Below are 27,207 nucleotides of genomic sequence, written 5' to 3'. Positions count from 1 at the left end.
CTACAGAGAAGGAGCCAGGCCTCATGCCCCAGGCAAGTGCCTCATCTCAGGGCAGAAAAGTGGCCCCTCTGCTTCTGCATAGTCAAAGGGGGAAGCCCCTGTGAGTCACCAACACCCATAACCAGAAAAGAAGAGAATTTTCTATAAAGCTGAACCCCTGTGGCAGTTCCTCTTCCTGCTGCCCCAAGGACAGCCCATACTGAGGAATGAAGATCAGCTTAGCTGACTGACTCCTCTGTGGCTCTGTAGGTCCTCCTTATGGATGGAAATTTGGTGCTCTACAACCAAGGTAATCTTGTTCCCAAAAGAGGTCAGGGTGGGTGCTGAGAAGGACCAGAGAGGGCACTTCAAACCCCATGGAAAGAGCACCTGCTGCCAGCAGGGCTTTGATGGCTCCTTTCTGGACTCGTTTTCACCTAAGGCCATGAGACACAGGACAGATCCCCCACCCAGAGAAGAGCCCCCCTTTTATGCCACCTTTACTGCTTACCCTCTCTTCTCCACAGCAGCCCTACACTGCCAACCTACATTGTCCAGGGCCAACCTGGCCACTGTGAAGAGTCATAGGGCTTGAGCTCAGGGCCCCACCCTCACCAACATCCCTGAGCTGGACAGTCAGGCTTCTATCCATAATCAGACAGGAGTGCCATTTCCTGTGGATGTCAGGACCTTGTCCCAGGAAGGTGCTGAGGTTGATGGTCATCCTGGCCACTACCCTTTGACCCCATGGCCCCAAAGCCAAAGGGTAAACTCATGTTGACCTGGATGCTAGTCCTGGGACCAGCAGGCTGCTCTTGGGCATGGGCACCCAGGCCATGGAAACAAATGCATAGGACTGAGGGCAGCAGCAAAGGGGAGAGGAAGAAGGAAATTGCCATAAAATGAAAGGAAGAACAGAGTGAAGTGTTGTAAGCCTGCTAATTGGGCTACTGGACCTGTAAAGGCAGAAGGCTTGCTCTGCACCATCCTCACCAATGAAGTCAGGGCAGAGAGGGTCTTGGAGTCTGGTCTCTGAGTTCTCTGCTCCTCTGCAGATGGTGAGATTCTGTTCATCCCTCAACCTGTGTCCATCTGCAGGCAGAATAGCTTACTGATGGCCAACCTCATTGCCCCAGTTCACCCTCCTCTGCCCACTGCCAACTTTTGAGGTGGCCTATTACTTCGGCGTTCTCACAGAACTGCTCTGCATTGAAGTGGCCAAGAAACTCCTGCAGGTAGTTGGGTTGGAGAAAAATACCTGCACAAGAGGAAGGTAAATCGGCCTGGACAGCCTGGGTTCAGCCAGCATGTGCCTGGAATGGCCCTGGGGATGGGAAGGATGGGTCAGCTAACTCCTGCATACACCTATGTCCCTGGATCCTGGCCTGGAGTAAAGCACACCTGGTATTCTCTGGGTGCCTCCCTCCATGAGGCCCTGGGTGATACATCCAAGCCTATAGCTTTCAACCCCTGGGGCTCCTGGACTCCTCCCCCTGTTGTGATTATCTCTTCCATCTCCACCTCTGTAGGTTACTGTAGGTTATGTTCTCCAGTCACCCCCATGCCATCCCAGCTGCCTGTGCCCCTGGAGTGCTCAGCCTCCAGACCCTGCTCATGGGGCTGCCTGTGCTTTGGATTGCTGCTCCTGCCTGTGACTGCATCCACACCCTTTCTCACCCCTGCATCTCCCTCCTCTGGCCCTGCAGTCTGAACTGGGGAGGTGACATTAACACTCTGGCTCTTCCATTGGGCAACAAATTCCAAGAGCAGAGACCCCATCTGTCCTTTCCTCCAGCTCAGGCACCTATGTGGTGCACTCACTCTATAAACATCAGTGGAGGGTGTGGAGGTCCAGACTCTACCCAGGCCAATGTGACCCACTCTGGCCCCACCATCTCCCCTCCAAAAGAAAGTATGGAGGTGACCCACACATGCCCAATTTCCTAGTAGGAGAGGAAGCAGAAGGAAGGTAGAAACTCATTCCTGGCCACAGCCTATTGCCCAGTGGTCCTAGTCCACTCCTCTATTTACCAGTGCTGTGTTCCCTGGTGAGCTGCTGCCCATCTCAAAGCCCCTGTTGTGAGGTCAGATGGGGGCCTTAGGCACACTCAGGGCTATCTTAGCAGATAGCTTTGCTTAGATTCAGCATCCATCCAAGATAGAACCCTTTTATTTCCTGGCTAGTGACTGGGTTTTTAAGAGGAAGAGGTTTACGTCAGCCCTTCAGCAAGAAAAAAAGTTTTCTGAAAGTTTTCTCCCCATTTTCTAGATTCATCTTCTGTGGACTGGAGGAGATGCATTCCTTCTCTCAGGAGACTCTGGTACTGTCTTGGGAATGGTGACTCTCCTGGACTTTCACCCTACTCTGCCAGGTCAGAGGAAGTGCATGCACTCACACACATGCACCTCAGACCCTCTGCTGTCAGCATTTGCCCACTGTGCCTGGGGACAGGCACTGGGAAGGAGCCTAAGGGCCAGGAGTCCAAGAGTTCCCTGCTGCCACTCAGGACCTCATCAGAGCCTTTAGCCCCTGTGGCTGGCCTGGACCCAAGGGCATGTGTCCCATACCTCTCTGACCTACATTTCATGCTATAGGCCCTGAAGAGTCACAGCCATAGCACCAAGCCTTTTTACATCTCTGTGGGCCACAAGATGAGCATGGAGACAGCCATGCACCTAACCTGATGCTGCTGCAGGTTCCAGATCCCAGAGCACTTGCAACAGGTGGGGTCCAGCACATGCTCCTATACTTATCACCATTTGTCAGCTCAATTTGGGTCACAGAGCAGTGGTTTGAGGGTTCATTTTTAACTGGTGCCCCACCAGCCACATTGAGTGAAGTCTTCAGAAAAGCCGGGCAGAGCTGCCCATGTGGGGAGGACCCTAGGATCCTCTTCCTCTGTTTCAGAGCCTCAACATTGAGGTTCTTGGCATCTTTGTCACCCACACACCAGTGGCTGCTGTTCCTAATATCTGGAAAGCTGGACCTGAGGTGTGAGGGCTTCCCAGACTGTTGGGCAGGAAGGGTGTGTCCAGAGTCTGGCTCAGAATCGCCCATCACATCTTACTGAGCTCTGACTCCTCAGGCTGACATCTGCTCTTGAGAACACTTTTGCAGAACTCTGTCACTTCAAGCCATCTGCACCAAGGCAGGAGAGGTGAGCACGAGAGAAGTTCAGGCCACTCACAGGTGGCTGCTTTCAGTGGCCAGCCTCTTTCTGCTGCAGTGTTGTGGCTCTGAATTGGCCAGAAATACAGGAGAGGTCTCTGAAAGGGGAGGAGAGTGAGATAGACTCCTGGATTGGTAGGAACTCTCTGGAAATAACTGACCCAAGGCTTGTCTCCCAGCAGGGTTATTCCAGCTTCTTCTCTTAGTCCACTTTACCTTCGAGGGACCCTGGCCTGGGTTCCACAGAAATGATATGGCCTCTGGTATCTCTTCACAACTAGCTATATCACATGCATCCTGGCCCTCTTTTCCTCATCTGTGAGGCAGCACAGTAATTCTGGTCCCAGGTGTCACAACACAGTCCTGTTGTGAGGACTGTAGATGGGCTAGTAAAACCTGATGACAGCCTCACCAGGAGGGAGGTATTGGATCTTATAGTTGAGGAAGTTCAGGCCCAGTGTGTTAATAAGCAACAGTGCAGGCTGCAGTGGCAGCCTGGGTTCCAGGCCCTGTTTCCAGCACTTCTTACTCCTGAAGGAAGCTGTGTGAACACCACAGCTCTCCTGCGCAGTCCACTCCTTTGAATACAAACCTGACTCTGTCTTTTCTTTCAGTGTTCATTTTTAACTTGTTCTTAGCTAGCCATAGTGGGTCAAAGTGGGGATCCATGCTGGTGTGGTACCCAGGCCTGGACAGCACAAGTCATTCAAGGGCTGTGCACCCTCTACTTATTTCCTCTCTATTCTCATTTTCTGGTGACTGTTCCTAGGCCTTATTAAGCTGCTTTAAGAATTGAGAGATGGGCCACTGGGACTGCCCAGCTTCACAAATGGAGCTGGCCAATATAAGTGCAGGGCAGCCCTGTCAAGCTCTGGCCAGGCACATCCTCAGGCCATCCAAGGACCACACAGTGTCTTCTAGGCTGGCTCTGGCATTTGATGGTATCCCTTTCTCCATGTCATTACCAGGAACCAGAAGGCACAGAGTCCTATGGCATGACCCAAAAGAGGCCTGGGAGAGCCTGTAGACTCCTAAGGACCCTAGCAGAGGCCCCTGGACAGGCTTGGAGGCTCCCAGGAGAAGCAGGGACAGGCAGATGGAGAGAACTGAGTGCTGTGAGCACTTGGATTGCTGACATCCCACTCCAGACTCAGGACAGCAGCTATGAGGACCTCACCCACCTAACCACAAGCGGAGGCCCATTAGAACATGAAGGAGGATCCTGGACATGCCCATTGGAACACCTAGTATGGCCAATGGCAGCCTATCCTATGCAGCACTGTCTGGTGGATGTGGCCACAGTGCCCCAATAGGACAGACCTTCCCAGGGCCAGTTCCAGATCAGAAAGTGTCTGCAATTGCCCTCCTAGAACATGTGAAGATGATTCAGGTTCATGTGCCCAATGGACCCAAAGCTGTGCAAACATCATAGCTCTCCTGCTCAGTCTACTCCTTTGAATATAAACCTGCCTCCACTTGCTCTGTCTTTTCTTTGAGGGTTCATTTTTAACTGGTGCCCCACTAGCCACAGTGAGCCACAGAGGGAGTCCCTGCTGGTGTGGCTATGCTTCAGCAATCATAAGTCTATCCTCAGCTTGGAATGAGGCCAAGGCATGGGCTGCCAGGGGTTCAGAGGATAACAAACAGGAAAGCAGGTGAGGCCCCATGCCCACTGCCAGAGAGCCAGGGACACTCCTGCCACCCTCACCCAGAGGAACAGCCTCAAGCCCCATCTCCACTGTGGGAAGCAACTTGTTCCCTGTCCTAGCTGGCCACTTCCTCTCTTGGTGTGGGCATGAAGTGGCAATTTAGAGGAAGGACACAATGGGTGGCCCAGCTGTGACCTGCCTCATTCCCAGTCTTTCATATACCAGTTTGCCTCCCAGACTCTAGGCTTCCAGAGTGGACTTGGCAGAGGGTAGGTGGCTGCCAGATCCTCTGGGCCCCATTTCCCTAGTTCCAGATCAAGATGGAAGAAGGTAGCCAGCAATGGTGAAAAGGAGGGAGGTGTGTCATCTTTAAAGAAATGGAGGAGGCAGCCGCCGCTGGGTCCTGGAGCCAGAGGCCGCCCGATACCGAGCGCGATGGACCCAGGGCCCCAGCCGGGGAGGCCCCGCCACCGAGTCCGGGCCAAACGTCCCCGCAGTAGCGCCCACGCGAGCGCCGCGGCCCCGCGCGAGCCTGGGCGAGCCGAGGGCGCGCTCGTTTCCCTCCGCCGCGCATTCTCAGCAGCCAGATCCCGCGCCGCCGCCGCCTTCCCTCCCGGGCCGCGCGGCTGCAGGGTCCGCGCCCGCGCCCCGCCGCCGAGCCGCCGCCGAGCCGCGCCGCCGTCGGAGCCGGAGTACACAGCCCTGCTGGAGTTGATTGCAGTCTTCAGCAACGCTGATTCTCCACCATGGAATCGACTGGTGACGATGACGCGGTGGCAGCCTAGAGGAGACAAGGCACGGGAGCAGAAGGATGCCCAGGGGCGCACGCTCTAGAATTCCACAGCAGGAAGACTTTTCTCCCAGCAGCGACACGGTGGAGAGACAAACTGGGAAAAAGGATAAAGATAAAGTTTCTCTGACCAACACCCCAAAGCTGGACCGCAGTGATGGAGGAAAGGAGGTGAGAGAGCCAGCTACCAAGCGGAAGCTGCCCTTCACTGTGGGGGCCAATGGAGAACAGAAGGACTCGGACACAGAGAAACAGGGTCCTGAGTGGAAGAGGATCAAGAAGGAGCCTGTCGCCCGAAAGTCCGGGCTGCTGTTGGGCATGGGGCTGTCTGGGATCCGAGCTGGCTACCCACTCTCTGAGCGCCAGCAGGTGCCTCTCCTCATGCAGAGGACAGCTGAGGAGTCTGCCAACAGCCCAGTAGACACCACACCAAAGCACCCCTCCCAGTCTGCAGTGTGTCAGAAGGGAACGCCCAGCTCTGCCTCAAAAACCAAAGACAAAGTCAACAAGAGGAACGAGCGGGGCAAGACCCGCCTGCACCGTGCGTGCTGCCATCAGGGGGGATGCCCGGCGCATCAAGGAGCTCATCAGCGAGGGCGCTGATGTCAATGTCAAGGACTTCGCAGGCTGGACAGCGCTGCACGAGGCCTGCAACCGTGGCTGCTATGACGTCGCCAAGCAGCTGCTGGCCGCAGGCGCAGAGGTGAACACCAAGGGCCTGGATAACGACACACCACTGCACGACGCTGCCAACAACGGGCACTATAAGGTGGTAAAGTTGTTGCTGCGGTATGGAGGAAACCCTCAGCAGAGCAACAGGAAAGGGGAGACCCCGCTGAAAGTTTCCAACTCCCCAACTATGGTGAACCTGCTGCTGGGCAAAGGCACGTACCACTCCAGCGAGGAAAGCTCCACAGATGGCCACGCAGGGTCTCCCAGCCTCCTGCGGGCTGCCAAGAAGCTGCGGTCTCTGCCGGGAGGCCAGCCCCACCTCTGAGCAGACTTCTTGGTTCCCTCTGCTGTGGCTGGCCTCAGATGGGATAGATCAAATGACGTCCTTCTCCAGAAGCAGGGGCTGGCCAGCCCTGCCCTCCTGGAGAGCTCTGAGGAGGAGGACGCCCCATCCTTTGCACCTTCCAGCTCAGTTGATGGCAACAACACAGACTCCGAGTTTGAGAAGGGCCTGAAGCTCCTCTGAGGGCTCCAGCGTGGAGTCCCTAAAGCCTGCGAGAAGGAAGCAGGAGCACTGAAAGAGGGGCAGCCTGCAGAGCATGGATCCCGAGAAGAGGGGCAGCTTCCACCCCAGCGTGGACGGCGCCGTGCCCAAGCTAGACAAGGAGGGAAAAGTCGTCAAGAAACACAAGATGAAACAGACACAAAAACAAGGAGAAGGGGCAGTGCCCTGGCCAGGAGCTGAAGCTGAAAAGCTTCACCTATGAGTACGAGGACCCCAGGCCCAAGGCCGACAAGGCCGCCCTCCTGGACAGCGACGTCTCCGCGGACCCTAGGCTCAAGGAAAAGGCAAAGCCCACGGATGACATGTGCAAGAAGGGCCTGGATGCCGCGCCCAATAAGTCCCTGGGGCTGGACCCGCCCTTCAAAGAGAAGAAGGCCAAGGAGTCAGCTGCGACGCCACCTGTTCCTGAAAGCAAGCCCCCGCCAGGACTGGGTGCCGAGGCCAAAGACCAGCAGGCCACAGCAGCCATCATCCCTCCGGAGCCCAGCTACTTGGAGCCCTTGGGCGAGGGCCCCTTCAACACTGTCATCACCGAGGAGCTGGTGGACTGGGCCTATCCTGCAGCGGAGCAGGCCCTTTCCTCCACCTTGGTGGCCAGTGCCTCTGAAAACCCCGTCAGCTGGACCATGGACTCCGACCTTCTGCTGAAGTCTCCACAGAGGTTCCCAGAGTCCCCCAAACACTTCTGTCCTGCAGAGACCCTGCATATCACTGTTCCAGGACCCTTCAGCACCTCAGAGCCCCCATACCCCATATCCCCCAGCTCCTACCCCTTGCCAGCCACCGAACCAGGCCTGGAGGAGGTCAAAGACGATGAGGCGGGAGCCATCTCTGTGGCCCTCTCTACCACAGAAGGGGCCACTGCGTATGCCACCCCTGCCAGACTGGAGACTTTCTTCAGTGGCTGCAAGTCACTTCCTGAGGCACCCCTTGACGTGGCCCCTGAGCCCACGTGTGTCACCATGGTGACCCAAGTGGAGGCTCTGGGGACCCTGGAAAGCAGCTTCCTGGACGGTGGCCACAGCCTGTCTGCCCTCAGCCAGGGCGAGCCAGTGCCCTGGCATGACACCTTCACCAGCCCCGAGGATGACCTGGACCTGGGGCCCTTCTCGCTGCCCGATCTCCCCCTCCAGCCCAAAGACTCCTCAGATGTCCAGACTGAGCCCGAGGAAGGGAGTCCCATCCCACCAGAGGAGAGCGCCCCTGGGGCTGAGGGGCAGCCCATACTGCCTCCTGACCAGGCCTCTCCCCACTTCCCGCCGAGTCTGAGCCCTCAGAGGAGCCAAAGCTGGAGGTGGTTCTTGAAGCCGCGGTGGAGGCAGAGACTGTGGCAGGCGAGAGGACCCTGGAGGACTTGGACTCTGGCTCGGCACTGGCCTCTGGGGGTCCCCTGGGGGGTCGGAGCTGAGGAGACCAAGACTGAGGACCCCTCCACCTCCCCATCATGTACCCGACAGCCCTGCGACAAATGGCACGGCACAGACGCCTGACAGTGCTGAGGTCACCCCTGCTGCCATCCCTGTGGAGGGGCCCCCAGGCAGCCTCCAGCCAGAAGCTACAGATCCACAGCCCAAGCCCATGGCCGATCCCCCGAAAGCCCCCAAGGTGGAGGAGGTCCCTCAGCGCATGACCAGGAACCACGCTCAGATGCTGACCAGCCAGAGCAAGCAGAGCACACCTCCTACGGATAAGGAGCCCACCCCCATGCCCACCCCAGCTGCCAGGGCCAAAGGCCATGCCTCTGAGGAGGAGGATGCCCAGGCCCAGCACCCCCGCAAGCGCCGCTTCCAGCGCTCCAGCCAGCAGCTGCAGCAGCAGCTGAACACAAGCACGCAGCAGACGCGGGAGGTCATCCAGCAGACGCTGGCCGTCATTGTGGATGCCATCAAGCTGGACGACATTGAGCCTTACCACAGCGACAGGTCCAACCCCTACTTGGAGTACCTCCAGATCCGAAAGAAGATTGAGGAGAAGCGCAAGATCCTCTGCTACATCACGCCCCAGGCACCCCAGTGCTACGCCGAGTACGTCACCTACACCGGGTCCTACCTCCTAGACTGCAAGCCGCTCAGCAAGCTGCACATCCCTGTGATTGCACCCCCCCCTTCCCTGGCGGAGCCCCTAAAGAAGCTGTTCAAGCAGCAGGAGACGGTGCGGGGAAAGCTGCTTCTACAGCACAGCATCCAGCGGGAGAAGCTGATCGTGTCGTGTGAGCAGGAGATCCTGCGGGTGCATTGCCGGGCGGCCAGGACCATCGCCAACCAGGCAGTGCCTTTCAGTGCCTGCACGATGCTGCTGGACTCTGAGGTCTACAATATGCCTCTGGAGAGCCAGGGCGACGAGAAAAAGTCCATACGAGATCGCTTCAACGCCCACCAGTTCATCTCCTGGCTACAGGACGTGGATGACAAGTAAGACCCTATGAAGACCTGCCTCCTGATGTGGCAGCAGCATGAGGCCACAGCCCTCAATGCTGTGCAGAGGATGGAGTGGCAGCTGAAGGCACAGGAGCTGGACCCCGCAGGGCACAAGTCGCTGTGTGTGAAGGAGGTGCCCTCTTTCTACGTGCCCATAGTCGATGTCAATGATGACTTTGTGCTGCTGCCAGCGTGACACCAGGGGAAAGTCACAGGACACCGGCAAGGGTCATAGTCACCAGTGCTGCTGACGTGCCCCCAGTGCAGGAGGGCACTGTGCCAGCCAGGTGGGAGGAGCCCAGAGACTGCACCTGGCCACACGCCTTGCCTGCCAGACCAGCCCGGAGGCCAGGAGACCAGAGTCTTTACCAGCGGTGGCAGGGAGAACGACCCCCACGCTGCAGTGCCTCGTTGGCCCAGCAGGAGGAGGAGACCATGGCCCATCCAGAGGGGCACCTGGGTCCCTTCCAGCCAGCCACAGGCACCCGAGGAGCAGGAGAGTGTGCTTTTGAAGTCCCTGCTCCCCTCTGATCAACTAAAGGAAACGACTGAGGTGTCCACCTCACACAACAGTGACCTCTGGTCAGGGGCAGGAGTGTCCGCCCGCCACGGTCCTCAGGACAGGCTGGGATACTGAGGTCGCTGTGCCAGGCAAGGGCCACCTGCCGGCCACAGAGGGACTCAGCCAGGACTCTCCAATAGTGTTTTTAATGGAGTCAAATCCACGTGGTTTGTATACTTTTTTTCCTTTAATCTTGGGCATTTTGTTTCTCTTTGAGAACGTAACTTGAAACACTAATCCTATAGAGAGAGCCAATAATCCTATAGAGAGTATCCCTGAATGAACACTGTACAGTTTTATTAACATTCACAATGTACTTTTGCTGCCTTCTAGATAATTTATTTTGCAACACATTACTGCACAGTTGTAAATAACTTATGTACTGTAACATCACTTTCAGTTATGTGTAAAGAAATAAATTAATTAAAAAAATAAAGAAATGGAGGACAGTGACAAACCATGTCCCTGAAGTGCCCCAGTCTATTCCCAAGACACATTAAGCCCAGATCAGAATGTCCAGGTAAATGGCATCCTAAGGAACACTGACTCTCACACCTGTATATAGGGCAGACCAGCATTATCATTAGTAGCTGCTTTTTTGCACACAAACTAGGAAGGCTTCTTTTTTGGATACTGGTCATGAAAGAATCAAAGCAGATAAAGGACTCTAATAATGTCACTACTGTGGCCTGACCAGTAAATCCTTCTCCCTGGGTGCCATGGAGATGACAATTTCCTCTTGATAGCCAGCTTCCATTGGACAAGGTATGAAAAGGGATGGAGTTGCAGTAGGTATACTGGGGTGGCCACTGCCTGTCCAATCTGCTACCCTGGGCCTTCTCCATGAGCAGCTTTAAATACACCAATTTCACTGGTCATAGTGGCACACACCTATGATCCCAGTAGCTCAGGAGGCCGAAGCAGGAGGATTGTGAGTTAAAGCCAGCCTCAGCAACTTAGCAAGACCCTATCTCTAAATAAAATAGAAAAAAAGGTCTGGGGATGTGGTTCAGTGATGAATCATCTCTGTGTCCAATTCCTGGTACCAAAAGAAAAAGTACACCAATATCTTGCATGCCATCTGTGGATATTTCCTTGGGTCTCTCAGCAACCTGTTATGTTATGCTAGTGCAACTGGGCTGTGGACAAAACAGAAAGGCAGCAGGGAAAGAGACTCAGCCACATACTCAATGATGGGTTCCTGCTGAGCCCAAGGGATAGCCCAACATATCCTGACTAGATGCAGCCCAGATGCCAGGCCCCTAACTCAAGCCAGTGTGTACTGAGTGTTGAGGATCCCCTTGGGGTGGGTTTACAGCAGCTTCTGAGAAAACTGACCACCAGCTCTCACTTAGAACCTGTTTTCCCCTGCAGTTTTGGTGGGCATTATATGTACAAATACATATGAAGTCTCTTGGACATGCAGGAAATTCCCAGTAAGTGAAAAGTGGATGAGCAGGAGTCTAGTCCCAGGCTGGGCCCAGAAACAAGGTGGTAGGCAGAGGGTTGCACCTGCCCACTGAGCACATGAGCATGGGTCAGCCCAATATCCAGGTCCCCCATTGGAATCCTCTCAAGGGTGTGAAGAGAACAGGGCCATAGTGAAAGCACCCAGAGCTCTCCCCCTAAAATTTTATGTCACTTCCTCAAGCAGACCTGAGGAAAGCTCTCCAAGGGACACATGACTGCCATAGGCTTGGGCAGGCATTCCACACATGGTGAGCTAGGGAAAGGGTGACATTCTCACCCAAGCTTTGAGACCCCTTCCCATTGAGGATGGGAAACACTTGCTTGTCCCTTAAGGAGAGAAGGCACCTAAGTTGGCAGCAGATGGGGCAGAGCCAGGTGGGGAGGTATAGAGGTTCCAGGGGACATGATCAGGGAGCAACTAATTGCAAAAGACACTATCAGTGTACAGATTCCTGTCTGTCTCCCCCTGGGTGGGAAAACTGTCATCTCAGTACACCTACCTGCTGCGGTGGGTCTGAGCTGGTGCCCAAAACCCCTGCCAGAGTGCCCCAGGCTATCAGGGTCCCCAGGAGGAATAGCCCTGTCCATCTGCCCACCACACCCCACACAAACTTCACACACACACACACACACACACACACACACACACACACACACAAACACACTGTACTCCCTGGCACTCCCATGGAAGCCCAGACTAGAAAGCTTGCAGGTGGCCCCAGAAGCTGCCCTCCTAACTTCTTCCAGATTTGGACAGATCTCCATCAGGACCATGGGTCAGGGAAATTGGAAGAACAGGGTTGAAGCTGAGAATAGCTGGCAGGGATCTGATGGCTTCTCTCTAATAAACTGGGCACAACTCAGACATCAGGTGGGAATGATTACTGTCTCACCTTCCCTGGGACTGAAAAGACTCCAGGAGGGGAGGAATCTAAGGGTTGGATCAGGCCTGAAACATGGTGACCAACAGTGAGGAAGGCTGTTTGGAGAAGCAGGGCTCACAGAGGCCACAGGTGTTGGCTTTCTAGCTAGCAGGCCACAGGAGGGAACTGTAGGGCAGATCATTCCCCTGGGGCTGTGGGAGCAGCACTCAGGGGTCTAAGCTCTTTGCTACAGAGCCTTATAGGCCACCATGAGCTAAGTGGTTTTAGGGGCTAAGAATATTATTGAAACTCTTATTAATTCTAGTCAGATCCAAATAGACTTTCCAGTTCACCTGCTGGCCTCTGTGCTTCTTCCCAGTCCCCCAACCTGCCTAGGAACTGGGAGGGGGTGACTTCCAGCAGTGGATTGGCTGGCTTCTGGGTTTCACCTAGAACCCGTCAGGGCTCTTCTATGACCTCAGGAACTCCAGCCAGAGCTGGAGTGGCCTGTATGATCTGCCCAAGGCCAGCTTCTGTCTACCCCACCCCCAGACACTGGGCTGCTTGAGAGGGTCAAGCTGGGCCCCTTGGCCCCTTCCTCAACATCTCACTAGAGCCATGGGCCTCCTGGAGCCAACCCTGCAGGGCCTCAAGGCCAGCTCAGGCTGCAGGGGAGCCAATCTTCCCCTTAGATCCCTAGCACACTCCCCCAGGGGGTTGTTCTACTGCCTCCTCAGAAAAGCGCCTGAAGGCCTTTGCCTGGAGATCCTGGCCCTGGTGGAGACAGCTGTGTACAGGTTCTTATTCAGGCTTCTGCTCTGTGTGCTGGGATAAGTCACTTCACCTCTCTGTGCCTCTTCCCCCATCAGTGGGATGGTACAATCAGTGTCTCCAGGTACAGTGCCCAGCTGCAGACACCCCTCTCTTGCCCAAGGAAGCCCAGTCTCTGGTCCCTCAGAAAGGTGAGGAACTTGGGGCACCACCAGGGCCCTGTGTGGGATGGGGGCTCGTGGACCTGGCCCACCTGCCCCAGCAGCAACCCAAGCAGCGTAGCGGTTCCCACTGCACTCCCCTGGCTAGGCACCTGGTGGAGTTTTGTCAATTACTAATGACAGCAGAGGTGGCTGCACTGGCATGTGGGTGAGTGGCAGGTGGGTGGTGGGTGAGGAGTGTGGAAGGATGGCACAGCCTGCTCCCTGCCTCCCAGCCAGGGGACCAAGCCCCTCAGCTTCTGACACCAGAGGCCAGTGTGGGCTGGTGGTGAGGGATCTGCTTGCCTAGCTGGCTTCCTCCCTTTCTTAGGCTCCTCCCCACCTTGCAGAGGGCAGCCTAGATAGTGGCAGGCCAGGGGATCAAGTTGAGGGCCAGTACAGAGCAGAAAGACCAAGGGCACCTGCAGGAGGGGAGGGAGGACACTGGGAAGCCCAGACCCAGGAAAAGGCCTGGCTGTCTGCGTTCCTGCCCAGGCTGCAGGGAGCTGGACATGGAAGGCAGCTTGGGTGCTTTGGGTTTTGTTTTTGGTGATTTAAATTTCCTTTGTGTTTTGTTCTAAACAAAGTGATAAATGTGCACAGTTTGGATGATCAGATAGTTCTGTAGGGCTTGGGATGGAACCCATCTCCTCTTCTGTAGCTCCCTACTTTCTCCATCCTCCTCCTGGTATTTAGACTGGTTCTTTTAATATTTACTTCTCAATAGCAATGTTGCTTCTGCTTTTTCCTTTTCTTTTCAGATTTAGAAATTACCCATCAACATTCCTCTGTAGAGAGTCAAAGTTTGTTCTCTCATGGAGGCCAGATGCACACACATGTCTGATTCCTCCCATCCTCATGAATCAGAATTCAGTGTGTAAAAGATGTTTTTTGCATACATTAGTCACTGCTGAGTAATGTGTTGTAATTAATCTCTGTACAACTTCTTCTTTCATTTTTTTACTTAATAATTGACTCATTGTAGGGAGGTTATTCTCCATGTGCCCATTACTTATTTATCCCCAAACCTTGCCATGGAATATGAATCTTTTTTTTGTACTGAAAATATCAGGCCATCTATGATCTTATTTTTTTTCCTGGAGCCTGTGATAGCCAACCTCCAAGATGGCCCAGTGATCTGCCCTTCAGGAACTTGTGTCCATGTCCTGCTGCATGACACAGGATGGGTCTATATGATCAACAGAGGATGGCGGATGGCAGAAACCATGGCTCTCTCCCTGGCTCCAGGTTTAGGTTACACAGCATACTGTATCTCTTGTCTTGGTGATGATCATTTTTCTCTCTCTCTCTCTCTCTCTCTCTCTCTCTCTCTCTCTCTCTCTCTCTCTCTCTCTCTCTCTCTCTCTCCCCCCTATCTCGCATCTCGCTCCAACTTTCTCTCTCCCTGTCTATCATTGTCTCCTCTTTATCTCCCTCCTCATTCTCTCCCTGTCTATATTTCTCTCTCTTTCTCTCCCCACTTTCCTCTTCTTCTCTGCTTTTCTCTCTCTCTCTCTCCTCTTTTACTTTCTTCCATTCTGTCTTTCTCTCCCTCTTTCTCTCTCCTTCTCCCTGTTTTTCTCTACCTACCTCTCCCTTTTCCTCTCTGACTTCTTCTCTCCCTCTTCTCATTTGCTTTGAAGGAGGTCCCCTGACCCATCATGAGCCACAATGTGAATGAGTCCACTTGGCTAGGATTGTAAGCATCCTGCCACTAGCCATGCTAGGGCACCGTTTTGGAAGTGGTCTTTCAATCCCCATCAAGACTTGGGAGGATGGTGCCCTGGCCATCCTCTTGACTGCAAGCAACCCCATGAAACCCAGAGACAGAGTCCTCCACCATTCTGCTTCCAGATTCCTGTCCCCCCCAAAACTGTGCAATAGTAAACTTTGTTCTGGGATAACTTGTTCACAGCAAAAGATAAGCAACACAGAGCAATTTGTCCTCAGGCACCCATATGTCTTGATCACTTTCACACCTGCTGCACCAGCAGGGACTTCTTTGTGCTCCAACCTGGTAAATTCTTCCATCAGCTTCTGGGTGGCAAAAGTGCCAGCCCACCATGATCTGCCTCAGAGCCAGCACCCCAGGCCTGATCTTCCAGCAGGAAGACCTGGGAGTGGAGCTGTTTTGTTAACTTCCATGAGTTTCTAAAGCACATGGACATGTGACTTCAGTTGTCTGTCAACAGCCTGGATATGAACTGCACTGTCTCATGTTGATACCCAGCTTCCTGGAGGGCCTGCTGGCTCCTACTCTGGGCCCACAGTTCTATATGGTTTAAGCCCACCTGTGCTAGTCAGTTTTCTGTTCTTGTGGTAAAATAACTGAGAAAATCACCTTAAAAAGAGGGAAGGTTCATGTTTCCAGAGGTTTCAGTTCTGGGTCACTTGGTCTTATTACTTTAGGGCCTATGGCAGGGCAGCATATCATGGCAGGAATGAAGCAGCTCACTTAATAGCAGCCAGGAAGAGACCAGGGGTCCATTCTTTCCTGGAGAGCACACCCCTAGCAACCTAGGACTGCCCACTAGGCCCACCTTTTACAGGTTCCACCACCTCTGGATAGGGCCATGGGCTGGGGACCAATCCTAACACATGGGCCTCTCAGGGACACTCAAGGTCCAAACCATAACACCACTGGGCTGGGCTGTCTGCCTGGGTTGAGAGGTGCTGGGTAACCTCCTGCAGCTTCACTAATTATCAGCTACTGTTAGCTTCCCTTGTCCATGGCCCCCAGCATGGGCAGCAGACCCCTGAACACAGAGTGGAGCCATCCTCAAGGACATTCTGCTTCAGGCCTAGCATTTGACCAGGTTGTCATCCTCCCTGGGGACTCCTCACAGGATCTCATGTGGGTGAATCCTGGAGCAAGAGTCTGCAGGTGTACAAACCAAGTCATCCTGTGTGTGATCAGAACTCCAGGTCACGTGTGAAAGAAACTACCTGAAGCAAAAGTAAGTCCTAAGCGTTGACTCCAGGGTGAGCCACTCCAGGGCCTGGCTGCCTCCTAGCTCTTCACCAGCCCTGCCCCATGGGGGCTCAGCAGAAACTCCAGATTTCCTCCTTCCTTGATGGGGTCCTAAGGAACTGGGCTGGCTATCCTGGCTCAGGCAAGAGCTCAGCTGGCAGCAGGCTCCAACATCTCCCCTCCTCTCACACCAAAGGAATGCTGAGCCAGTGACCATAGATGCACCAGAGGCTCAGCAGCCCAGCAGCATCTAGTGACCCCCTGCATGTGGATGCTCTAGCTGAATGGCTCCAGCTAAAGCCATAGGTGGTGCGACTTGGCTGCACAGGCCTTTCCCTGAGCATGTCACTGTGACTTGGGGTGTCCAGAGCCAGGGGAAGAGCCGGCCTCCACCCAACCATGGAGATGGGGTTTCTCAGTGTAAAAATCAAAGCTCTGTTGCAAGAGGAAAAGCATCAGGTGGGGAAACTGAGGCTGGGGACTTTTGCAGAAGTGTAGAAGCTCTAGGGACTCATGAAGCTTTATTCAAAGCCCTAGTAAGGCACCATATCCTCCCACCAGCACCCTGTCCCATCTCCTGGTAATTCTTTTCCAATGCCAACTGGGAACAGTGTGATTAGGGGCACATTATTAACTTGCCAATCTCATTTCTGGGACACAAATGCTAAAGGCTTATGCAAACCACTTAGCATATAATGAGATCTCCAGGACAAATTACTTGGGTATCAATTAACTATCTAGGGAAATGTCAGGCAGGACCCATCATGCTCATAGGGAGAGAGAGCCAATCAACTGGAGCATCAATTGGATCTGGGATCAGCCTCCAGCAGGGCCAAGAAGGAGGGCAGAGCCTCACTGCTCCCTCTACTGGAGCCAGTCTTCTACCTCATTCATTCCTTAGTCACCTGCCCAAATGAGTTGTGACTGAAAGAGGGAATAATAGGGGACATGGCAGTGCTGAGGATGGACATATGTTCAGGCAGATGGGCAGAGACCAAGTAACAGGCTCAGCTCTTGCCTCTCTGGCCAGCAACACTCATGTGCTCTGAGTGCCTGGGACATGTCCCCCAGATGAGGACCAGTGACCACATCCTCACATGCCCTACCCATGGCTTTGCCCATGGTGGAGCCCCAGTACCCGTTCTGGTGCAGTAGATGACCCCACCCTGGTCTACTCAGTGAGTGATTGGGAGCTTCCAATTCCCAGCCCCCCCAGCCTTATGTCTATTCATACATTGACATATTGTACTGCCACAGGGGTGGAGTGGTCCAAAAAAGCTGCTAACTGAGAGAGTGAAGCATGTCCTCATTCGAGCCCTGCTAAAGCAGAACAAATATAAGTTGCTAGGGAGCAGAGGTACTGTGTGTGTTTGCATGCAGCACTGTAGGAGTGCAGGAGTGCAGGAGGAGGGAAGGGGGCACATGGGCAGGCTGAGGGGCTTGCAGTGGGTTCTGGATCTCAGAAGATAACTGGGTGTTAGTTGATGGGGTCCTAAAGAACTGGGCTCACCATCCTGGCCCAGGCAAGAGCTCAGCTGGCAGCAGGCTCCATCTTCTCCCCTCCTCTCACACCAAAGGAATGCTGAGCCAGTGACCATAGATGCACCAGAGGCTCAGCAGCCCAGCAAATAGGCCCTAAAATGTTCAGGTTCTTTCTACAACAAAGATATTCTATCTCACATTGAACCAAAGCCTTGAGAGTTCTGGGCCAGTGTCTTCTGTTTTTATTAGGGGTGGCCTGGCCCCATATCAGTGATTAGGGTAATGCTGCCCACCAGTGCTTTCCCCACCAGGCCCCTACTCCATGCTGGGCTCCCTCTCCAGTGCCCAGCTGAGGATCAACCACCAAAAAGCCCTACTCCTGGGACTGGAGAGAACAGAGCTGAGCCAAAGGCCAGGGTCCCAGGGTCCTCAGCAGCCTTTCCTCCCTACCCAGGTCTGGAGCTTGCTGCCTGGAAACAGGCTTCTTCATCAACTAGTCATGTGCATCCTAGATGACCAGTGGGTTTGAGATCTATGGCCACCACCTCCAAGGAGGTGCAGGTTCATGGTCCCCTGACCCATTATGACCACTTGCCCCTTCAGTGATAGGAAGTCAGAGGAGATGGAGATGGGATCCAGGATAGGAAAGGCTAGGATACTCAAGCTGTCTAGGGGAAGAGCTGGGGGTGGGGCTTTCCCTTGGCTTCAGCTGAGTTTCTGAGCCTCTGAGCCTCTGAGATACTAGAAAGCTCTGGATGCCCTTTCACTGGCCTGAGCTTGCTCTCTGTGCAGTGGCAGCCTCATGGGGAATGACTGAGGGGTCCACCTGTTCCTTCTTGGCAGGAGTAGGTCTAGGGCCTGGAACTAGTACCCCAACACTATGGGCTTTTCCCAAGGGGCCAAAGGGCAGAGTCTTATTCCTCAGGGGAGCAGCCTGCTAGAGAGGGTCCCCCATCAACTCCCTCCAGGCAACTGGAGTGAGGGGCTTCTGCCAGGACAGCTCTGACTCCAGGTCCATCAACACCCTTATTCCAGCCCTGTTGGGCCATCTATGTGTTCTGGTCTGCTCAGCTTCACCCTGGACAAGGTACTTCTGTTCCAACAGAATGTTTGGGGTGGCTCTGGCCCTGGCCCTGGCCCTGGCTAGCAGTGTTCATATCTGCTGCAGGTGCTGGGCTGACTGCATGTCAGGCACCACTGTTCAATGAGGCATCTGCTGCTACCATCTTGGGGCAGATGGCTTCCAGTGAGCTAAATGTGCATGAGGGAAGGGATTCTATAGGAACCTACTCCTGCAGGAAGTATGGGGTGGGAGAAGCAGGCACCTGCTAGCTGGGGGAGCAGGGAACACATCTGAGGGAGAGTGCTGGGATCACATGGGCTCCAAGGTTGCAGTGGGGCCCAGGAGCCAGATCCTGGACACAGGTAGCTTGAGTCTAACCTCAGAGAGCGTACAGGACCCTGCAGGACAGGATTGGCTTGCCTCTATCATGCCTGGCCAGGTGGTCTTAGGCAAGTCTCTTCCTTCTTAGTTCTTCAGAACCTGAAGGAGAGTGTTTGGTGTCTTCAGTTGCCTTCATTTCCTGATCCCTGAGCTCGGCAGGATAGGGGCTTACTCAGCACACATATGCCTGCCATCTGCAGGGTACTCTGGCCAGGAGGTGATGAGGCCCCACCCCACCCTGCCAGACTCCCCTTAGGATGTGCAGGAAGGGCCTCCACCCTGCAACCAGAGGCTGAAACTCCCACAGAGCTTGGGGTGGCTGTTATTGAGGTCCTCATGTAGAGCAAGACCCTTAGTCAGCTTTCCTCAGCCTCCTAGGATGCAGTAGGAGCCACACAATGAGGGGTCTGGCCAGGCTGATGGCCAGGAAGCTGACTGAAATAGGAGATCCTGCCTGCCTTGGCTGCCTGCAAAGCCCAGTCCACTGGACCCAGAACCCTTCAGAGATATTGGGCCCCAAGGCAGGAGGATGTGTGAAATGTCATCAAGGAAATAGCCCAATCACCAAAGCCTTGTTTTGGTTGGGAGGGTCTGAGGCTGGAAGGAAGGTCCCATGGGTACCCCCAGAGTCCCTGCTCTAGAGTAGTACCCACCCAGGCCAGTAGGGCTTCTCCTTGGTGACAGAGAACATGGAAGGTAGCCTGTACTCAGACCTAATATGCTGGACTTGGAGTCCTAGGCTCTCAGCCTCTTATAGGACCAGCCCCTGTTGTCTTAGACAGACAGGAGACTGAGGCTAAAAAGCCTGATTCACTTGCCCAGGTCACTCAGGGCTACTTATTGCCAAGCTGTGCTGTGAATCTAGGTTCTGGTCAGTTTCCAGGCAGCTCTAGGTGTGTAGACCTGTAACACCAGACCTGAAGAGCCCATGTTCTTTGGATGGTCTGCCAGCTGCCTCCAGAAGTCCAAAGGAGCATGGCAGGTAGGCCCATTTCCCCTCTTCCCACCTTACAATCACCTACCCCCAGCCACTGACCATGTGCCAGAGGACTCTGCCTGCCATGACTCAGCCCAGCTGTTACTCAGCCTTCCGTTTGATGGTTCTTGCCTTTTTTTTTTAACTTCTCCAAAGTATGACATCACCACTGAGTCATGGCAGGGTGACTTCTGCAGCACTGGCAGGGCCTCCTCTCAGGCCTCAGCCCATGCATGCCCAGGAGTGTCCCTGGCTTCCTCTCACCAAGTGGCTGATAATTAGATACTGAAATGAGGCATCCTTGGACTTTGGTCCTGGACAGACTCTCAACCCCAGGGCCAGAAGTCTGTACCTCAGTTTCTCCTGACTCATGCATGGTGCTGTCCATAGTCACCCTCCCCAGCTGCCTCCCAAACCAAGGGCCCAATGACATTGTAGATTGGAGACCAAGAGGCCAGAAACCCTCCAAGGACGTGGGTCAGTGCCATGAGAGGCTGGGTCATCATGTGGATAAGAGCTGTCCTGGAGGAAGGCAGCTTCCCTGACACTCAGCATGGGCAGTAGAGGCTGCTGTTTTGTTAGGCCCTGAGCCCCCTGTCCTTAGGAGCCAAGCATGGAAGGACAGCCCTAATGCAGATGGTATCCTTCTCAGGGTACAGTTGATGGAGTGTTAAAAGCAGAGGTTCACCATGTTGAACTCAAGGCCTGGGTTTGGTCTATGTGGACTCATTTAGGATTTGTCTCTCTCCTCATCCTGAAATGTAGTTAGTGCCCCCCTTAAGGGCAGTGCTCTGGTGCCAATGAGTCAAAGTAAGAGCCACCAAGTGTAGACCCCAGTTCTGATGCTGGTATCTTGAAGGTTCTCCACCTCTGAGAAGGTTTGCTGCCCACAGGGGCTGGCTGAAAAGCAGTTGGCCTATACTCCACAGGGGATCTGGTAGGAGAAAAAGAACTGCTTTGATGACAGGTAGTGAGGGAAATTTACTATGTTTTAAATGCAAAATCACAATTAAATGCAAACAATGCAAAAGAAATAAAATTGAACATAACAAAAAATGAGATATTTATTTTGCAAATATCTACTCCCAGTCTGTGGATTGTTTCTTCATTATCTTAACATTTTCTTTTTCAGACCATAAGTTATTGATTCATTGATTGATTCATGCATTATTTGTGATGGGATCTCATTTTGTTGACAGGCTTGTCTTAAACTCCTGGACTCATGCATTCCTACTACCTCAATCTCTCAGGTTTTTAAAGTTTTAAATTTTGTCAAAGTCCCAATTTACTAGTATTTTCTTCCATGAATTATATTTTGGTATTGAATTAAAAAGAGACTGTAAAATGCAAGGATACCTAGATGTTTTCTCATGTTATTTTATAAATGTCTTAGAGTTTCATGTTTAAATTTATGTCTACAAATTTAACTCATAGAAGAAAAGAGCAAAACGATTGTTACCAGATACTAGCCTCAAAACAGACACATCCACCAGTGGAATATCATAGAAGACACTGAGATAAATCCACACATCTAGAATCATTTGATCCTTGACAAGATATCAAAAACATACATTGGAGAAAAGACAGCCATTTTAACAAATGGTGTTGAGAAAATGGATAGCATATGCAGAATAATGAAATGAGACCCTTATTATATAATTCAAAATAACTAAAAGTAAGTTTAAAATGTTTCACCACAAAAATATAATAGATCAGCAGTGAACTAGATAGATAATATTAATGAGCTTGACTTTTGAATAATTCTGCATTCTGTGTGTGTGTGTATAAAATCACATGGCATCCCATAAATATATATGAGTTCTCAATTCAAAACAATGTTAGTAATGTAATAAAAATTAGACTAAGATACAGGTTCGTTAATATTTATTGAAAGGATAAAGGATTGTGTTAGTGTTAGGGTTGGAATCTGAAATGTCCCCCACAGGGCTCATGTGCTGCAAGCATGGTCACCCATGCATCAAGGTTCAGAGTTGGAGTTTTTAGCCAATAACTGAATCATGTGTGCTTTGACCTCATCAGGGGATTAATCCAGTGATAGCTGAATGAACTTCTAGGAGATGACACCTAATTGGAGCAAGTAGGTCACTTGGAACTTGGCCTGAAATTTATCTTCTCCACAGCCCATACTCTCCCTCTCTTTCTCTGCTTCCTGGCTGCCCTGAACTGAACAGCTCTTCTTCACTAAGCCCTCCACCATGATATTCTGCCTCACCTCAGGTCCAAGAATGGAGCCAGCCAACCACAGATGTATAGAAAGCAGTACTTAGAAGGAAGATTTTTAGCACAGGATATATATATTCAAATAAGAAATCTGTAACATCAATAATTTAAGTATCCGTCTTAGAAAAATAGAGAAAGAGCCTAAATAAAGCAAGAAAAGATATAAAAATTAGAACAAAAATCAGTGAAGTTTTTTTTAAAATCAATATCAAAAAAATCAACAAAATCCAAAGCCATTTTTTAAAAAAGAACTATAAAATTGATAAAACCCAAACCAAGGTAATGGGAGAGAGAAAGGGTCAGGAAAGAGAGAAATCAGAAGTAGAGCAGGAGGAAAGAAGAGAAGTGAGGAGACAGACATAAAAAATTTTAAAATTACTAATATCAGAAATAAAACAAGTTCATCACCACTGATGTCATGAACATTAAAAGATTAACAAAAGAATATTAGGAAAACTATGCATGCTTACAATTTGAAAATGAACTGATTCCTTAAAAGATGCAAACCACCAAAACTCAGTGTCTTAATATATTAATACTGCTCTAACAGAATACCATAAACTGAGTGGCTTGATATGATTTTGAATTGACACAGAAACTTATTTCTCATACTTCTGAAGATGAAGAGGTTCAAAATTAATTCAAGATGTCATCAATTTCAGTGTCTCTTGGGGATCTACCTCCTGGAATATAGAAGGATATCTCCTCGCTGTGTTCTTACATGGCAGAAGAGGGGAAGACCCTGTGGCCTCTTTAACCAAAGCACTAATCCCATTAATGAGGCTCCACCCTCAGGACATAACCTTCTCTCAAAGGCCCCACCTCTGAACACCATCACATAGGAGATTATGTTCCAACTAATACATTTTAAAGGGATACAACTCAGTCTATAGCATTCACAAAAGAAGAAATAGATGATCTTGAGTAAGTCTATATCTGGGATGGGAACAGGTGAATAATAAACAGCCTTCCAATGAAGAAAGCACCAGGCACAAAAAAATTTCACTGTAAATTCTACCAAAAATTTAAGAAAGAAATCATAATAATTATTTATAATCTCTCTCAGAAAATAAATGAGTAGAGAACATTTTCCAAATTACACCATGGGACTATAATGTCAATAAGATAAAGACATAAACAGAAAAAAATGTACTGACCAATATCTTTCATGAACATAGATAAAAAATAATCCTCAACAAAGTTTTAGCACACAGCATGTAGCGATATATAATAGCAATTCTATAGTAAGACCAAGTGATATGTATTCTAGTTGTGCAAAGCATGGATGAGACCAAAAAAGCAAGCATGAAATCCAGCTGGCAAATAAGTCCTGTAGTTCTATACCCACTATCTGAAGCACATGGCACCCTGATGTTCTGTGCAAAGAGACCCTGCACAGCTCCATCTTTATGGCATTGTTGGTTGCAGTTCACATAGTCTCTGTCTTGCCTCTCCTTGATTCTGCAGCTTTCCTTTGTAGATAATCCCACATTACTGTCATCTCTTAATCTTAGGGGTCTCATTTGAGCTCTGGCTCCCTTCACATATCTTCATGCATCATCCTCGCAGGGGCTGCCTGCAGGGATTTATCTACACTTTGCCTGACCTCTCAGACCTTCCTTTGAAATCTCAATAGAATATTCCATGACTCCCTTACTCCAGCATCCTGCAAACCTGCAGAACAAACACCATGTGGTTGACACCAAGGTCTGCCACCATCTTCAGCAGTAGCCAAGACTTCTGGGCCATGGTTGAAGCATCCTCTAAGTGCCTGGGCAGTTTAGCACAGTGAAAAAATTTCCTAGTCCCCTGTATAAGCAGGTGTTGGTGTGCCATCCTGAAGCCATGGAGAGTGTACCCTGAAGAATCCAAATGCAGAGATCCTATGTATTAGCCAAAGCCAAGGAAGGAAGCTGGAATGCTGAATGTGACAAGACAGAAATGACTCCTCACGGTAGGCTAATTCTTGTTGGGCACAATGTCCCTGATGAAGAAAAAAAATAATACCCCACTGTACTACCTAATACACACTTTAGGTGATTGTTCCCTGGCATTTTATGAGAACATATCCTGTTTTGTCACTGGGTAAAATCTTTTCTGAGTACTAGCAAACAAGTTAGTTGTTTCCAATATGTTATAGCATAGTTAAGATTTAACTTCACACTGTCCTATAAAAGATGTGCTATGCAAGAACAAAGCAGTCTGAAGCTTTGGAGGCTCCCCAGCTCCCTCCAATAAACAAATTATCAATTTTAGGATCCACAGTCTTCATGCATAATTGTAGGACCAAATGTTCAGCAGTAGTTCATTTGCAACAACATTGCTTCATATTTATTTAGTTGAAGGTGGACACAATAGCTTTATTTTATTTATTTGTATGTGGTGCTGAGGATCAAACTCAGGGCCTCACACATTCTAGATGAGCACTCTACCACTGAGCCATAACCCCAGCCCAACATGGCTTCTTCTTAAAAAAAATTTTTACTTTTACATTTTTGAGCCTGAGATATATGTGGTCTTACAAATTCCTGAGATGACCTCAAGTCACCTTTCTTATTGTTTCTGGTTAAAGTACTCAGTTTCTCTTTAGTGGCTGTAGTGTCTCTGAAAACCACAACTTAGCTCCAGTTTCACTCGCACATTTCTGGCTACACTGCAAGTTTTTCACCTGTTTCTTCTCTGCTTTCTGCTCCTGATTATCCTAGTAAACTTGGCCTAAAGCCACCAGCAATATATATGGCTTTGTGTGAATGCTGTGCTGCCTTGAAATTTCCTCCATAAGATTAATTAGTCCATCACCTTTAAATTCAGGCTTCCAGAAAGTCTCAGGACATAAACAAACTTAGACAAATTCTTTGTCAAAATGTAGTATAATATAAATGCCAAAGTCATGCCTCCAATGACCTTCCTCCAGTCACACCCTTCCTGCCTTCAGTTACTGACAAGTTAACTCTTATCAGCAGATTAATCTACAAATTAGTTTAAAGTTCACATAATCTAATCAATTCACATCTGAAAATTCTTGCGTTGTCTCATACATGAGCTTTGGGGGGACACCTCATATATAAACCATAACAATATGGTACTATTTGGTTCAATGATAGTTTTGTCAATTATTCATGAAGTGTGTTGAGTTTGCCAAGTACAATAATAAACTCCCCTATTTTTGCTTGAAATTCTGTTAGTTTTTTTCTTACACATTCTGATGCCATGCTGTTAGATGCATAATTATAAATAGCAGTGTTAGCATGGTATGTGCAAACACACACACACACACACACACACCTATTCAAAATCCACTTTCAAATACCATTATATGTCTTCATGGTTTGTGCAGTTACCTTGTAACAGTTTATTCCCAGTTTTGTTTCCCCTGCAATTTATAACATTGCTGTCATTCATTTCACCAGTCCTTGTATTATTATTGCCCAATACAATTTAATTAATATTTTTCTATTTGACTAGATAGAATAATAAAATGAAGATTTAATTTTATCTTCATTTATTTTTGTCTAATGTAAAAAGATAAATAATTCCTTCTTTATATAGATCCAAGTTTCTTACTTATTAATTTATCTTCCTTCAGAAAATCTCCTTTAAAACTTCTTGCAAGGTAGAACTATTTCTTTTTTCTTTCTTTTTTACTTGGCACTCTTTTTAATTAATTATTTATTTTTTATTTATATATGACAGAAGACTGCATTACAATTCTTATTACACATATAGAACACCATTTTTCACATCTCAGGTTGTATTCAAACTATATTTACACCAATTGGTGTCTTCATACATGTACTCTGGATATTAATGATCATTACATTCCACCATCATTTCTAACCCCATTTCCTCTCCCTTCCCCTACAACCCTTCTGCCCTATCTAGAGTTCATCTATTCCTCTCATGCTCCCTCTTTCTATCCCACTATGAATCAGCCTTCTTATATCAAAGAAAACATTCAGAATTTGTTTTTTTCAGATTGGCTAACTTCACTTAGCATGATCTTCTCTGACTCCATCCATTTACCTGCAAATGCCATGATTTTATTCTCTTTTATTGCTGAGTAAAATTCCATTATGTATATATGCCACATTTTTTATCCATTCATCTCTTTAAGGGCATCTAGGTTGGTTCCACAAAGCAGCTATTGTGAATTGTGCCACTATAAACATTGATATGGCTGTGTTCCTGTAGTATGCTTTTTTTAAGTTTTTTGGGTATAGGAATCTCCAAACTGCTTTCCATAGTGGCTGCCCAGTTGCAGTCTCACCAGCAGTGTATGAGTGTACCTTTTCTCCCACATCCTCACCAACACTTATTGTTGTTTGTCTTCATAATGACTGCCATTCTGACTGGAGTGAGATGAAAGCTTAGAGTGATTTTGATTTGCATTTCTGTAATTGCTACTGATGATGAACATTTTTTCATATATTGGTTGATTCATTGTACATCATCATCTATGAAGTGTCTGTTCAGGTCCTTAGCCCATTTATTGACTGGGTTATTTGTTTTTCCTTTTTTTGGTGTTTAACTATTTAAGTTCTTTATATATCCTAAACATTAGTATTCTATATGATGTGCGAGAGGTAAAAATTTGCTCCCAAGATGTAGGCTCTCTATTCACCTGGCAGATTGCTTCTTTTGCTGAGAAGAAACTTTTTTTGGTTTGAGTCTATCCCATTTATTGATTCTTGATTTAAATTCTTATGTCACAGGAGTCTTATTAAGGAAGTTGGGGCCTAATCCTACATGATGGAGATTAGGGCATATTTTTTCTTCTATTAGATACACAGTCTCTGGTTGTATTCCTAAGTCCTTGATCCATTTTGAGTTGAGTTTTATGCATGATGAGAGATAGGGGTTTAATTTCATTTTGTTGCATATGGATTTCCAGTTTTCCCAGTACCATTTGTTGAAGAGACTATCTTTTCTGCAATATATGTTCTTGGCACCTATATCCAATATATTGTAATTGTAATTTTGTGGGTT

The 27,207-nt window shown here is 50.0% G+C and overlaps 1 pseudogene; it reads left to right on the top strand.

Annotated features, from left to right (window-relative positions):
* The first annotated feature begins 4,137 nt into the window (after positions 1-4,137).
* LOC144369922 (ankyrin repeat domain-containing protein 11 pseudogene) lies at positions 4,138-10,260 on the top strand (annotated as a pseudogene).
* Positions 10,261-27,207: the final 16,947 nt, after the last annotated feature.

This window comes from Ictidomys tridecemlineatus, chromosome 13 (genome assembly GCF_052094955.1).
Source record: "Ictidomys tridecemlineatus isolate mIctTri1 chromosome 13, mIctTri1.hap1, whole genome shotgun sequence".
In the NCBI taxonomy this organism is placed as follows: Eukaryota; Metazoa; Chordata; class Mammalia; order Rodentia; family Sciuridae; genus Ictidomys; species Ictidomys tridecemlineatus.
This window is presented reverse-complemented; position numbering and strand designations above follow the sequence as displayed.